The following is a 15,388-nucleotide window of genomic DNA, read 5'->3' as shown; positions in this document are numbered from 1 at the left end:
GAGCGTATTGCACAGGAGTCCTGTGTGTCTTGTGGTCCGTTTCAGGTGTGAATTCAGCCAAAAAGTCAGACCGAAATCAGACTTGAAATGGTGAACAGGGATGCACCGGACCCCTGCTGTGAGCTGCTCTGAATGGCAGTGTGAACACAGCCGAATACTTCAGCCACATAATTGAAATTCGCCTATAGCTGCCACTACGTTGTTCAGATACCATGTTGCACTATGCTTGGTAGTATTTGGAATCAAAATAGAGGGACATGCAAGAAAGTGGTCAGATCATATGTGAGACTCTATAGTTGCCAAAGGGGACCAGCTTAAGGCAACATGGAAAGCACACATGTAATCAATACGACTATAGGATGAATGAGAAGCTGAATGAAAAAGTGTAATCTTTAGCAGTGGGATTAAGGGTGCGCCACACATCTACAAGCTGCAAACTGTGGAGTTTCCAATTGATAGACTGAATGGCAGGAAAGGGAGCTCTGTTCTTTCCAGAGGAAAAATCCAAGAGAGGATTGAATATAAAATTAAAATCTCCTACCAGAATTATACATCCCTCTGCAAATTGTTCTAATTTTGTCAAAATATTAAATAGAACATGTTTTTGACCAGTATTAGGGAGATATATATTTGCAAGTATAAATATTTGATCGTAAAGAAAGAAATTTAAGAAATAAATAACAACCTGTAGGATCTGAGAGAATGTCTCTAACAGTGGCTGGTACAGAGGCGTGAAGTCTGATAGCTACACTTTTTGTTTTTGTTTTTTTGTCTGGGCAGCTGCTTGAAAACCAATGTTTATAAGAGTTCAAATTTTAGGGAGAGGACCCTTTAAAATGCATTTCCTGCAAAAAAGGGCACTTGTATTTTCCACTTGTGCATGTAGTACAGAATTTGGGATCTCTTTTGCAGGCTATGAGAGAGAAAGAAAAAAATAGAAGAACATAACAAAAGAAAAAATAAAAAGGGAAAAAAGTTTAAAGTGAAAAAGTTTTTGCAAAAATTGCACAATAATAATCTTGGTGTAAAAGGACACCATTCTAAAAGAAATTATAAACTACAAACAGGGAAAACTCCCATATATAATTCTGAATGCATGACTTGCAACAGCAAAAAAAATAAAAATAAAACAACTATGGGGGGTACATATAGGGCGCCAGCAGCAGCCCGATCAATAAGTAATATTCAAATAAATAATGGAATCTTAGGCTTAAGGTATGTGGCCCACATTATTAGAAATTTAAGTACAAACATCAAAATATATTTGTGCTAAGGTAAGGGGGGGATTAGATGGATAATTTAATAGTGCTCAGCGGTAGTACTAGTGAGAAACTGTGATAGAGATAAGTTAGCTATGTTAGTGTAATGCCCCGTACTCACGATTGGAGACTCCGACAACAAAATCCATGTTTTTTTTTCCAAACTTATCTTGCATACACACGGTCACACAAAGTTGTTCGGAAATTCCGAATGTCAAGAACGTGGTGATGTACAACACGTATGACGAGCCCAGAAAATTGAAGTTCAAAAGCCAGTGCGGCTCATCTGCTTGACTCCGAGCATGCATGGAACTTTGTGCTTTGAAATTGTGTACACACGATCGGAATTTCTGACAACGAATCTTGTTGTCGGAAAATTTGAGATCCAGATCTCAAATTTTGTGTATCGGAAATTCCGATGGAAAAAGTCAGATGGAGCCTACACAAGGTCGGAATGTCCGACAACAAGCTCCGATCGCACATTTTCTGTCGGAAATTCCGACCGTGTGTACGGGGCATAACAGTGTAAGAGCTATTTCCAATCCATGTAATTTGTGCGAAACAAAAAAAAATAAAAAATAAAATCCTTTTTCCTTCCCATCTTTCTCCTTTCACTTCTCCCTTCCCTCTCTACCCTTCCCTCCCCTAAGGTCTCCTCTCTCCTGCAGTAAGAGGGAAAACCCATCCTTAAATAACTAAACAAGGAGAAACAACAATGAGGAAAATATATATATAAATATCCCTTTCATGACTAAGCCTGTTTCTGACATTGGTGTTTACAAGTTAAAATCCCTATTTTTTTCTAGAAAATTATTTAGAACCCCCACACATTATATATATTTTTTAGCAGAGAATCTAGAGAATAAAATGGTGATTGTTGCAATATTTTATGTCACACGGTATTTGTGCACAGTGTTTTAAACGCAACTTTTTGGGAAAAGGGACAGTTTCATTAATTAAAAAAAAAAAAAAACTGTATAGTTATCCCAGTTTTTTTTGTATAATGTGAAAGATGATGTTACGCCGAGTGAATAGATACCAAATATGTCACGCTTTATACAGTGCCTTGCGAAAGTATTCAGCCCCCTTGAACTTTTCAACCTTTTGCCAAATTTCAGGCTTCAAACATAAAGATATACAATTTTTATTTTTTTGTGAAGAATCACCAACAAGTGGGACACAATTGTGAAGTGGAACGAAATCTATTGGATTTTTGAAACTTTTTTAACTAATAAAAAAATGAAAAGTGGGGCGTGCAAAATTTTTCGGCCCCCTTGCGTTAATACTTTGTAGAGCCACCTTTTGCTGCGATTACAGCTGCAAGTCGCTTGGGGTAAGTCTCTATCAGTTTTGCACATCGAGAGACTGAAATTCTTGCCCATTCTTCCTTGCAAAATAGCTCGAGCTCAGTGAGGTTGGATGGAGAGCGTTTGTGAACAGCAGTTTTCAGCTCTTTCCACAGATTCTCAATTGGATTCAGGTCTGGACTTTGACTTGGCCATTCTAACACCTGGATACGTTTATTTGTGAACCATTCCTTTGTCGATTTTGCTGTGTTTGGGATCATTGTCTTGTTGGAAGATAAATCTCCGTCCCAGTTTCAGGTCTTTTGCAGACTCCAACAGGTTTTCATCCAGAATGGTCCTGTATTTGGCTGCATCCATCTTCCCCTCAATTTTAACCATCTTCCCTGTCCCTGCTGAAGAAAAGCAGGCCCAAACCATGATGCTGCCACCAGCATGTTTGACAGTGGGGATGGTGTGTTGAGGATGATGAGCTGTGTTGCTTTTACGCCAAACATATCGTTTTGCATTATGGGCAAAAAGTTCGATTTTGGTTTCATCTGAGCAGAGCACCTTCTTCCACATGTTAGGTGTGTCTCCCAGGTGGCTTGTGGTAAACTTTAGACGAGACTTTTTATGGATATCTTTGAGAAAGGGCTTTCTTCTTGCCACTCTTCCACAAAGGCCAGATTTGTGCAGTATACGACTGTTGTCCTATGGACAGACTCTTCCACCTCAGCTGTAGTTCTCTGCAGTTCATCCAGAGTGATCATGGGCCTCTTGGCTGCATCTCTGATCAGTCTTCTCCTTGTCTGAGCTGAAAGTTTAGAGGGACGGCCAGGTCTTGGTAGATTTGCAGTGGTCTGATACTCCTTCCATTTCAAAATGATCGCTTGCACAGTGCTCTTTGGGATGTTTAAAGCTTGGGAAATCTTTTTGTATCCAAATCCGGCTTTAAACTTCTCCACAACAGTATTACGGACCTGCCTGGTGTGTTCCTTGGTCTTCATGATGCTCTCTGCGCTTTCAACAGAACCCTGAGACTATCACAGAGCAGGTGCATTTATACAGAGACTTGATTACACACAGGTGGATTCTATTTATCACCATCAGGCATTTAGGACAACATTGGATCATTCAGAGATCCTCGCTGAACTTCTGGAGTGAGTTTGCTGCACTGAAAGTAAAGGGGCCGAATAATTTTGCACGCACCAGTTTTCAGTTTTTTATTTGCTAAAAAAGTTTAAAATATCCAATAGATTTCGTTCCACTTCACAATTGTGTCCCACTTGTTGGTGATTCTTCACAAAAAATTTAAATATTATATCTTTATGTTTGAAGCCTGAAATGTAGCAAAAGGTTGAAAAGTTCAAGGGGGCCGAATACTTTCGCAAGGCACTGTAATTGCACGCACTCGAGGAATGGTGACCTAAAAATCTCCATAGGTGACGCTTTCATTTTTTTTTTTACGGTTACCAGGTTATAGTTACAGAGGAGGTCTAATGCTAGAATTATTGCTTTCACTCTGTCGATCACGGCGATGCCTCACATGTGTGATTTGAACACCGTTTACATATGCGGGCGCGACTTCCTTATGCATTTTCTTTGCTGTGCGAGCTCGAGGTGCTTTGACAATTTTTTTTCTTATTTATTTTAGTTATTTTTATATTATTAAATTGTGTTTTTTTTTATTTGATCACTTTTATTGCTGTCACAAGGAATGTAAACATCCCTTGTGACAGTAATAGGTGGTGACAGGTCTTTATGGAGGGATTGGGGGTCTAAAAGACCTCCAATCTCTCCTTTGCACTTCAAAGTATTCAGATCACTGAAAACGGTGTATCTGAATACTGTATATTTTTTTAAACTGGCGCCATTGGCAGCCGAGGAAACAGGAAGTGACGTTGTGATGTCGCTTCCGTATTTACATCCAGGAGACTGTAACAAAGCCATTTCCGGCTTCATTCCAGTCTGTCACTAGCCGCCGGAAGCGGCGGATATTCAATCGGGACTTCCGGTGGGACGGGAGGCCCAGGAGGGGGACGTCCGCTCCTGCTCCTTCAGTATAGCAGCCGAGCAGCTTTTTGCCGTATTGGTTGTTATACCTGGAAAGCCGATCACCTGCTCTAAACAACGGTACCTGGATGATGCCTGCAGCTGTGGGCATCTTCCCGGTATAACCCCCGAAAGCTGAGTACACACATCTGCATACGCTCGGCGGGAAGGGGATATAATTGGATTTTATCCCAATGGGGAAAGAGTATCTCCTTCCACAAAAATAAAAAAAAACAAAAAAAATTAATTCTTTCTTCTCTCCTTTCCTTTCTATTCTTCTCCATCCTTCTTCCTTCCCCCTTTCCATCCTTTAGAATAAGTCCCCCATAAAGTACTTAATTTTCAGGATTCTTCTTTTTAATGTCAGAATGGTTTCTCTCTTTAGATTGCACCAACTGCCAATTTGATAATACTGGTAAGCAGGGTGGCTCATCCATTAAGTGTGCACGGGTACCGCCCACCCATCCAGGCATCCCGCCACTTGCAGGATGCCAGATGCATGAATTCCAAGGGGGTGGATGTTTTTTTTAAGCACCTGATTAGAGCTAGATTCTCTAATAGGATTCAAAATAGGGTGGGGTGCAGAGAATGCGAACTGAGCCCACCCAGTTGTGTGACAATAGCAAATGAATATTCTCACACTGAATCTCCTCTCCGCCAAACATGAAGTGGGTATAAGACCCATTTCCTGATTGGCCGAAAAGAGAATCGTTCTGATTGGCTGCTGTGGAGGAGGAGGGAGGAAACAGAAGCCGCCACGCAGGGGAAGGAGAAGCCACTCGTGATGTCCACCGTCCCGTGATGCCCGCTGCCTCAATGCCTGATGCTCATGATGCCCTCCGCTGAGGGGGCCTGGCCCTTGTGATGCCCTTGTGATGCTTGCCACTGTGATGCCCACCACTATGATGCCTGCCGCCGTGATGCCCATGAAAGAGAGGAGGGGAAGCCGCCCATGATTTACTGTTTGCCGTCCCCCCCAAAAATTACCACCAGCCACCACTGCTGGTAAGTCAACAAACGGAGCCAAAGAAGGATCAGGCCAGGGACCTAATTCAATGGGAGGTAGATTCAACTCCAGGAGAAAAAAGTCCAAATCCCCTGGCGAAGAAAAAAAAAGGGCACATCAATTTTTTATGAACTGAAAGACCGAACAGATATATCCATCTATATGTTCTATTCACATTCGTCAGGGCTTTGGTCAGTGGGGGGATGGCTTTAAGCTTTTCCATTGTGCGCCGGTAAAGATTGAACTACAAAGTCAGATGGGCGTTATCAAAATCAATAGATTCTTTAGCACGCACTTTAGTAAGTATCTCCTCCGTACTCTGATAGTAGTGTATACAACATAGCACGTTGGGGGTTGAGAACTGTTAGGTCTGCGATATCCTGGTGTACAATGTACTCTATCGAGCTGTAAAGGTTTGATAGAGGGGTTGTCTAAAAAGGATTTAAAGATGTTTTGTACAGTAGCCTTATGGTCTTCATTTTGGACAGTTTCAGGGAGAACCCTTATACGAATATTATTATTTCTTTGCTCCCTGTCCTCTGAGTCATCCAGATGAGTAATTAGTGGTTAAATTACATTGTGCTGGGTATGCACCAAGGTTTGAAGTTGGCTCACTGCCTTACAGATGGGAGATATGACAGATTCAGTCTCCTCTAATCATAATATTGCAAGCCCTCTTTAATCCCCTGCATGTCACTGCGGTGAGTAGCCTTGTATATTTTGAACAAGACCTCTGTAATGGGTAGTGGGTAAAAGTGGGTAAAAGAGCAAAACACATACGTAATGCTGATGGAAGCTAAGGATCTTCTGTTTCACATTCTGAAACTGGGGAATCAAGATCATTTTGAGGAGCTGCGACTTGAGAGGAGCCATGGGGTGAGGAGCACTGACCTTATGGTTCCACAGTAACTGTATCAGACATCTTGTTTGTCTTTTGAGAGTGTGCACGGGTTTCAGAATGAGTTTTAGGGTGACCAGAGTAGGAGCTTAGGTCTCTCCTGCAATCTTGTGAAGCTCGAAAGTACTGAGATGTAGATCTCCTTGCTGTATGCCAACCATTCAAACTACAAAAAAAGAAAAAAAACAACCCCAGAAACTCTATAGGCACAATTAACTGAAACCAGAGAAATATGTTGGCTGTACTGCTATGTTGGTCTTTTTACCTTATGCACATCCTTTGCAAGGGGCCTAGCCCCCGTACACACGGTCGAAAATTGCGACGGAAAATGTCCGATCGGACCGTGTTGTCGGATAATCCGACCGTGTGTGGGCTCCATCTGACTTTTCCTGTCGGAATGTCTGACCAACAAAGTTTGAGAGCTGGATCTAAAAATTTCCGACAACATGATCCAGTGCGCGTCAATTCCAATCGTGTGTAGCCTAGTCCAACGAACAAAGTGCCACGCATGCTAAGAATAATTCTGAGACGGAAGTGCTCAGTCAGGTAAAATTAGCATTTGTAATCGATATAGCACATTCGTCAAGCTGCAATGTTAAAATTGTTTAATGCAGCACATTCTCTTTTTCTTTATAATGCTACAAGAATGAAGTTGTTTTGCTGCTCATATTCACACACACAGACTTCTCCAAAACGTATTTCTTTATTCTTTTTCCTGATTTCATGAATACAATATTTTAATTCGTCAGATCTCCCCAATCATTTTTTATTTATTTTTTGTTTAAATTGTGTGGTACCACAACACCATTATTATCTTTTTATTTTATTGCTTTATTTTTTAATCTCTAGGACAGGAATCTTCAAACTACGGCCCTCCAGCTGTTGCGGAACTACACATCCCATGAGGCATTGTAAAACTCTGACATTCATAGACATGACTAGGCATGATGGGAATTGTAGTTCCTGAACAACTGGAGGGCCGTAGTTTGAAGACCCCTGCTCTAGGAGGTTGTTTGGTGTTGGTGCTCCTTGTTTTAATTTGACTTTGTATTTTTGAAATGTACCTGCCTACTCACAAATAAACTGTCCTTTTTGAAGTAAAACACATAGGCAAGTATTTCTTGAACCAAAAAAAAACTTTATTTAGGTGTCATAAACAAATAAAGAGGGAGGCAGCCCTGGAGAAACTGGGGAAATTAGCGAAGCCTTTGGCCCCCAGGGCACACATCAGCTATTTAAAGGCAAAAATTGGTGGCCTGAGGAGTACATATCTGAGGGAGAACAGTCTGGTCCAGAAGTCCAAGAAACCCGGAACAGCAGCAGATGACATCTATGTCCCCAGGCTGTGGTCATACAAGAGCCTGCATCTTCTGTCAGACCAGACTGAACCCAGGTTATCACACTCTGGTCTTCCTTCCACGCTTCCCTCCAGGCTGTGGCTGTGGTGCTGGAGGTGTGGCAGAAGGAGGAGGAGGAGGAGGAGCATGGACCAAATCACACAAGTGTGTTGTTTGTGTCATTTGGCCCTTCAACCTCTTATTTAGAGTTTGGATAATTAGTTCCTCACACATGAGGATTTGCCCCTGCTCCATTTGGTCCAGTTTGCACGCATCCAAGGCGGCAAAGGCCTCTTGATATGTGGGGGTGGCTTTGAGGGCCGCAGAAGCCTCCCCAATTAGCTTGATCGCTGTCTCCTCCACATCCCCTCTTTCTGGCCCTTTTGGGTGGAAGGTGGAGGGGAAGGACTTGTGATTGAGTCAGGCTCCTAGGCCTGCCCACCTCTTGGCTGCCACTTACCCCTGCCTCCTCCTGGCTGCCACATTTCACAGCCACCTCCTTGTGCCGCATTCCACACCCTCCTCCTGGCTGAGGTCTTCCTGTGTATGGAAAAGGGACATCGTTTTAGTTTTTGGTTCATCAAACATACACAATTTTCAGCTCTTGACTGTTGCAAACTGTTAAAAAATAGAAAAGACTATCATTCTGAACCCAGCATTTTTCATTCTTGGCCCAAATATTTTGCCCACTGCTGTCTATTGATATGTAAAACACTTTCTAAAATCAGCAATTAGTGAGCGAAAATCAAGTTAACATCATTAATTTTTACTCCAAAAATATGTAGAACAATACTATACCTGGCTCAAGCTGGGCTCCTCCACACCTTCCTGACTGGAAGGCCCAGGTTGGGTGTCAGAAGACTTGGCAGTGGTGAAATGAGGAGTAGAAGGAAGCGTGGAAGGAAGAATAGGGAGGGATTCCCTTACCTCAGTCTGGTCTGACAGAAAATGCATCCTCTCATAGTACCACAGCCAGGGGACATAAACTTCATCTGTTGCTGCTCCAGTTTTCATGGACTCCTGCACCTTCTTGCGCTCCCTCAGATATGTACTCCTCAGGCCACCAATTTTCGTTTTTAAATAGGTGATGTCTGCCCTGGGGACCACCGGCTTCACAAACTCCAGCAGTTTCACCATCGTTGCCTGCCTCTTTAATTTGTTGCTGTAGTGGGGATGTTTAGCTTGCCACAGACAGGGCAGCTCCCTGTACTTGTCGATGAACAGAGGGAGAAAGCTGTGGTCGTTAAACCGATCCATATTATTATCTGCAAGACACAACACAAGACAAACCCTAATGTCAGGCTAAGAATTTTGGGGTACGACGATCGAAGGATCAACTGAGAAAACGCTGGTCAGACCTGAAACTGAGGGAGCATGATCAGTACAGAAGGATCAAGCGAGTTCTTCAAAAAAATAAGTAGTTGTCGTGTGTTCATATTATTATTATTGTTTGCATACTGCTCCATGTGCTTTGATTTAATGTTGTACAGTTTAAAATGTCCACTTTCATGTTCATGGGTTTAATCATTCGTAATAAACATTGTTCGTTAGCCCACTCCAAAGACGATGTTTTGGCAAGTTGCACTTGACTACATTTGTTCACAATACAGGTAAGTATTCCAGCTTTAGAAAGTGTCAAAAATAATGTTTTCAGTTTTGAACTCTGCCAAAAAACACAATTGTACGACACTCCCAAGCAATGTTTCATATTCCTATTTTTGCCCTCAAATATCTGTGTGCTAAATAGTCCTTTTTTACATTCTCATAGGGGAGAGAAGACTCGGGACGTCTGAGGACACCAGAGACCTCACACCTCCCAAAGAAGGGGAAATACCAACACCAGAAGCAGAGGAGGAAAGAGAGATTGTAGAAATTGGCGAAATTGGCACCACAACAGGTGAGTGTCTGAGACCACAGCTTCAGGTAAGCTAATCAATGTATGCCTGCATATTTATAACACACTATGTTTTTCTTGGTTTATTTTTAGGTGATGTGGATGTTGTGGAAGAAGAATCGCATTTTACCAGTGAAAGTGCCCAGATCCTCATCGAGGAGATAATGGGGTGCAATCGTGATTTAGATAATATCAAGAAAAACATCAATGATGTTCAACAAAAAATGAAGAACATCATTGATGTTTTAGGGAGAATCTGAAACACCCAAAACTAGCTAGCATCCATTTTCATTTTTCAAAAACACTTTTATGTTTTTTGAAAACCAAAATTTGGAAGATGCACACAGTGTGTCAAAATGTGCTATCTCCCATCATGGGGGATCAATGTATGCGTTTTGTGGGTGCCATCTTTTCCTTGCTACTAAAGTGGCTGAGATGAAGGGGTTGCACCCCCAAAACATGTACATTGATCCCCCATGATTGGAGATAGCACATGTTGACATTAGGCATGGGACCAGGAGGGAAATGGCCAGTTTAATTTGTGTGCATCTTCCAAATTTAGCTTTTACAGGGATGACACCCCATGTGATGAGGGCAATATCAACACAGTTTGTACATACTCATGTCTGATATTGTCTTCACTTTTCAAAGTTGAACTTTGTAAGTTCCTGTGCTCTGTATGTTATGCTTTGATACATGCCTGTTTACACAAAAACTGCAAATTATATTGTTACCAAAAATAATGTTATATACACCAAATATGTTGGTTTGTTGTAAAACCCTTTTATAAACGAATGTGCTTTGAGTAAAAAGTTTAATTATCAACAATGTGTGGCTTCCTTTTTCAATGTGCAACAGAGTATTTGTAGTAAAGTTTTTGTTTTCTGTGGCAATGGGTGTTATTTACCAAAGGCAAATCCACTTTGCACTCCAAGTACAGTTTCAGGTGCACTTTTGCAGTGCACTTGTAGTGCATAGTGGATTTGCTTTTAGTAAATAACACCCACAGTGCTTTTTAGTTTGCCTTACTCATGCCATTTTCATGACTCCACACATTTCTGTAATGGTGCTGAAAATGAGCAATATTTTTGTCAATAATGCACTACATACATTACCAACAATGTGTAGCATTACCAACAATGTGTAGACCCACAACATAATAATAATATTATCTGAAGAAGAGACTGTCACCTCATCTCGCCCAGAAATTGGGTTTGCACTGTTGAAGAAAAAGGCCCCAAAAAAAACAAAAAAAAGCTAGGAGACACCTTAAAACAAACCCAAGCAGTAAATGAAAACAAAGATTATTGCAGTTTGAAAGAAAAATGTATTAAAAAATGCCTCTCAGACATTTTCTGGCATATCAATGGCACCCCTACCCACAAAGTACTCCATATATCTTGTTCTGACTTTGCATGCGCTTTGGGGGGGCAAGCCAGGATGGCCAGCTTCAAGGGCCATCAGGTTGGCATTTTCTGGTAAGTCTGCATCAGGCCCAACTGAGGCCACATAGTTTGGTGAATGGTTCTTCAAAAATTTTTGCAGAATGCAATACAGAGGCACAATATGATTGAGTTTATATTCCGCCATGTGGATTGGAGTCAAAAATAGGCGGAACCGGCTGGCCATTATCCCAAAAGTGTTCTCCACTACTCTTCAGGCTCTGGCCAGCCGGAAATTAAGGGTCCTCATTGGGAAAGGCCACATCAGATGGTTTCCCAGAGCAAACGCTTCATCCGAGACAAAGACAAAAGGGAGTCCTTCCACATTCTCCTCTGGAGGTGGCAAGTCCAGACTGCCACTCTGGATATGCCAGTAGAACTCCATCTGCGCGATCACTCCACCATCTGACATTCGGCCATCTTTCCCCATGTCCACATACAGGAACTCGTAGGTAGCTGACACCACCGCCAACATCCTGATACCATTATACCCCTTGTAAATATAATGGTAGGACCTCGAGTTGGGGGGATGATGCGGACGTGTTTCCCATCAATTGCACCTCCACAATTGGGAAAGTCCCAATGGGTGGCAAAGTGGGAGGCCACAGTCTGCCATTCCTGTGGCGTTGAAGGAAACTGTGGAGTCAAACAAGAAAAAAATTTTGTAATTTTGCACATCAACTTTGCAAGCAGATTAGACACAAACATTTTTGGAAATGAGTATTTAAAGCCAAAAGTATAAGGACCCCTTATCAGATTCCTCACCCCTCCCCCATCCCCCCCATCTGATGGCCCATTGCAAAAAATTAGGGGGAGATGTTTTGGACAGATAACCCTCTCCACTTCATTGAGAGCTGAATGCATAAATAATGTGTGATACTTTGGTCAGACCCTCCTTACTTACACTATTGGCAGCCCACCAGTCAGGTAAGAAGTGTCATAATACAAAAAAACTAAAAATAATGAACAAATGGAAGCACATTTTTACATTCTGCTATTACCTATGAAGATAATAATAGGAGAAAAAAAAACTTTATACAGTAGCATTTGAAAGTATTGAGGCAGGCCCTTGCACTACATGCTTTGGTGAATTCATCCATAAATCTGACCACAAAAGAGGTAGTTATAGTGTGTATTGGGTTTGGCAAAGTCAGCAGATAGAGGATTGCTATCAGCTGACCTAGCAGTTGGGGGGAGGGGGTTCCTAATGAGTTTGGCCCGCCAAAAAAAACCTCTGGCACGCTGCATGAATTTAAGCACACACATAACATTTGTACACATTTTAGGGGGTGTTTAGGGGAAAGCAATACTATGGAGCTGACAAAATACATTGCTAAGTGACTAGGCTATAGGTTTATGGACCCAGAAGAGCATGCTGGGGAGGTTAGTGAAGGTAAATATGCATGAAGAACAAAAAAGGAACTTTAAAAGCTTCCAGCATGCATGAGGACAAAGGGGCACAGCATATCAATTACAGCATATTGCAATCATGGTAATTAGGGAATGAGGAAAGAAATACAATACATTAGCAAACATTAAATACATACAATGTGATGTTAAAGGAGAAAACTTACCTTAATATAGTCCTTCTGCAGGACCTGTATGATATGAACAGGTCTCTGGAAAAATGATTCCCAGGGCCTGGGGGGAGATGCCTGTGGAGAACTTGAGGTCCTGAGACTTCTCCCTGTCGCCAAGTACCGCAACATGGCGATGAGCCTCTGCTCCGGAGTGATGGCTTGCCGCATGCAGGTATCCTGCCTGCTGATATAAGGGGACAGCAAAGCCAGCAGACGGTGAAAAGTGGGGTCTTTCATCCAGAGATAATTCCTGAAATCATCAGGATTATTCTCCCGGATCTCACGAAGCAAAGGCATGTGCGAGATTTGGTCACCCTGGAGCAACCAATTCTTGTTCCATGAACTCCTCCTCACCCTGTTCATGGACTGGGCTTGTGTCAAAGCTAAAATCCCAACACCAAGCCCCTGCAAAGCACAAACTCTACGACGAGAATGTACACGAAACATGGCTTCAAAACGGACAGGCTGGTCAGAACGGACAGAAAGCACCGATAAACAGCAAGGCCTGAAAGAACGAACTGAAAACCAGAAACGAGCGGACAATGAGCATTGCAAATCAAAGCATGCTATACCAAGATATAGTCCGCAATGACCAACAAATGCGAACTGACTACAGGCACTGATAAGCAGATACGCACCCACAAGCACAAACTGAATAGCAGTAACGATCTGAAGCGCACATTGTCTCTAACCAAACTTCTACTAACACGCAATAAACACGAGATCAGCAGAAGGAGTCCAATGGGTGCCGCACGTGGTGCTGAACTTCCCTTTTCTAGTCCTGTAGTACGCGGTTTACGTCACCGCGTTCTTGTCGACTGCAAATTCCGACAACTTTGTCCGACCATGTGTAGGCAACACCAGTTCTGGACTAAATCCGTTGGATAATTTGGTGATCGGAATGTCCAACCGTGTGTATGGAGGCTTTTAGTAATTAAAAATGCTATTTCTTGCTACAGAATGTCTCTCTGACCAGTTAAGTTAGCAATTATATCAATAAGCTGCTTAATTTCTTCCCTTCCCTATATTTAGTACACTTTAACTTCATCTTTCCCAGGGGCTTATAGCTAGGCAGCCAGCACTTAACGACTTTCTCAATGGATGGGTTGACTCCTAATGCACGGCCAAAGCAAGCAGAACAGCAAACGGTGAGTCCACAAAAGTATCTGCAAGTATGTACAGTGACACAGATGCACACTTATAAATAACCAAATGTTACACACTTCTGTCTTTTTTACAGGCTTGCAGGCTACAGAGCTGTAGGATGCTAGTCCAGCGGCACTGTGTATGACGCAACACTGGGTGGGGAACCTATGAGGGAGCCACAGGACAGGCTACAGTGTTGAAGGGTGCGCTGGTCCCGCAGCGCATCATATGGAACAACTCCAGGCGGGAAGGCGATGAAGGAGCCAAGGGGAACCACCAACCAGCCAACCAAGCCACTAATCAGGGGGAACCACCAGTCAGAGCCCCAGATACTCGACTCAACCAGCCTGCCTACTGACACTCAGAGCTGAGGGGTATGCTCTCACCAGACAGGGACAGAGGCCGGACTTAAGATGAGCTGATCTCCTCTGGATCATTTGGATCCCTAACCAGTGGTCTTCCAAGAATTATATTGATAGTTTGGTTAACTCTGAAGCAAAGTCTATGTAATAGAGGGCACTGTCATCAAATTTGCAAGGACATATTGGCTCTTAAATACATTTGGAGGCAGTGGGGGGGGGGGGGGGATCCTGGAATAAATCCTACTATCCTGGTTGGGACTAGATACTACTTGTATCTACTACTATCTACTACTATCTACTACTGAGGTTGGCCTCAAAGACGTCTTAATTTTGAGAGCATGTCTTAGTGGGTTGCCAGATCTGTGTCTATGTCTGCTCCCCGAAAGGAGGACCATACGTCAGTTACTTGTTTATAAACATATGTTGGAGGGGTTATGGAGAGAGTGGAAATTTGAATATAGTAGGGGAATAAGACCAAGTCTGTGAACGTCATTGTGGCATATAATTTCAAATTGGGTATAAGTTCTAAAGGAGGAAAGTGATGAAGAAAATTGCATGGTATGATTCTTCAGTTTAAGTTAACAAATAGGTCCTTCTGAGAAATATTGTATAGCTCTTGGAATTATTGGAACAGTCTGATATCCATGTCAAAGACTGGTTAAAAAATGTTATGGAAAAAAATATCTTTGCAGAGCTAGACTGTATCTTCTGTTAGCGCAGTAATTTCTATTGTGAAATATTTAGCCCATGTATCTGATTTTCTAGACTTTCAAAGGAATCTGTGTTATAAATCTCCCTATCAAACATAGGTCTAGGTCTTGTTTGCTTTATATTAGTTTACTAAGCTGGTGTCTATCAGTTTAATAAATGAGATGTGCATGCATACACCGCTTAGCACACCACCTGTCAGTTAATTGATTAATTAGGCTTCTTCTTGTGACTTACCTTCAACAATGAACCTCTTTGTCTCTCTCAACTCAAAGTACAGTATCTTAGTATGTACAGTATGTTTGTGCAACATGGCTACTTCAATTATTAGTCCCCTCTTCTTTCAGCTTTCCAGCTACAGAAACCATTGTACAACGTAATTGTTAATGGTAAGACCAGAAGTATATTTCAAGTAGAT

Source organism: Lithobates pipiens, unplaced genomic scaffold (assembly GCF_037356315.1).
Source record: "Lithobates pipiens isolate NorthernLeopardFrog02 unplaced genomic scaffold, aLitPip1_a1.2 Scaffold_18, whole genome shotgun sequence".
Taxonomy (NCBI): Eukaryota; Metazoa; Chordata; class Amphibia; order Anura; family Ranidae; genus Lithobates; species Lithobates pipiens.
Note: the sequence above shows the minus strand (reverse complement) of the source record.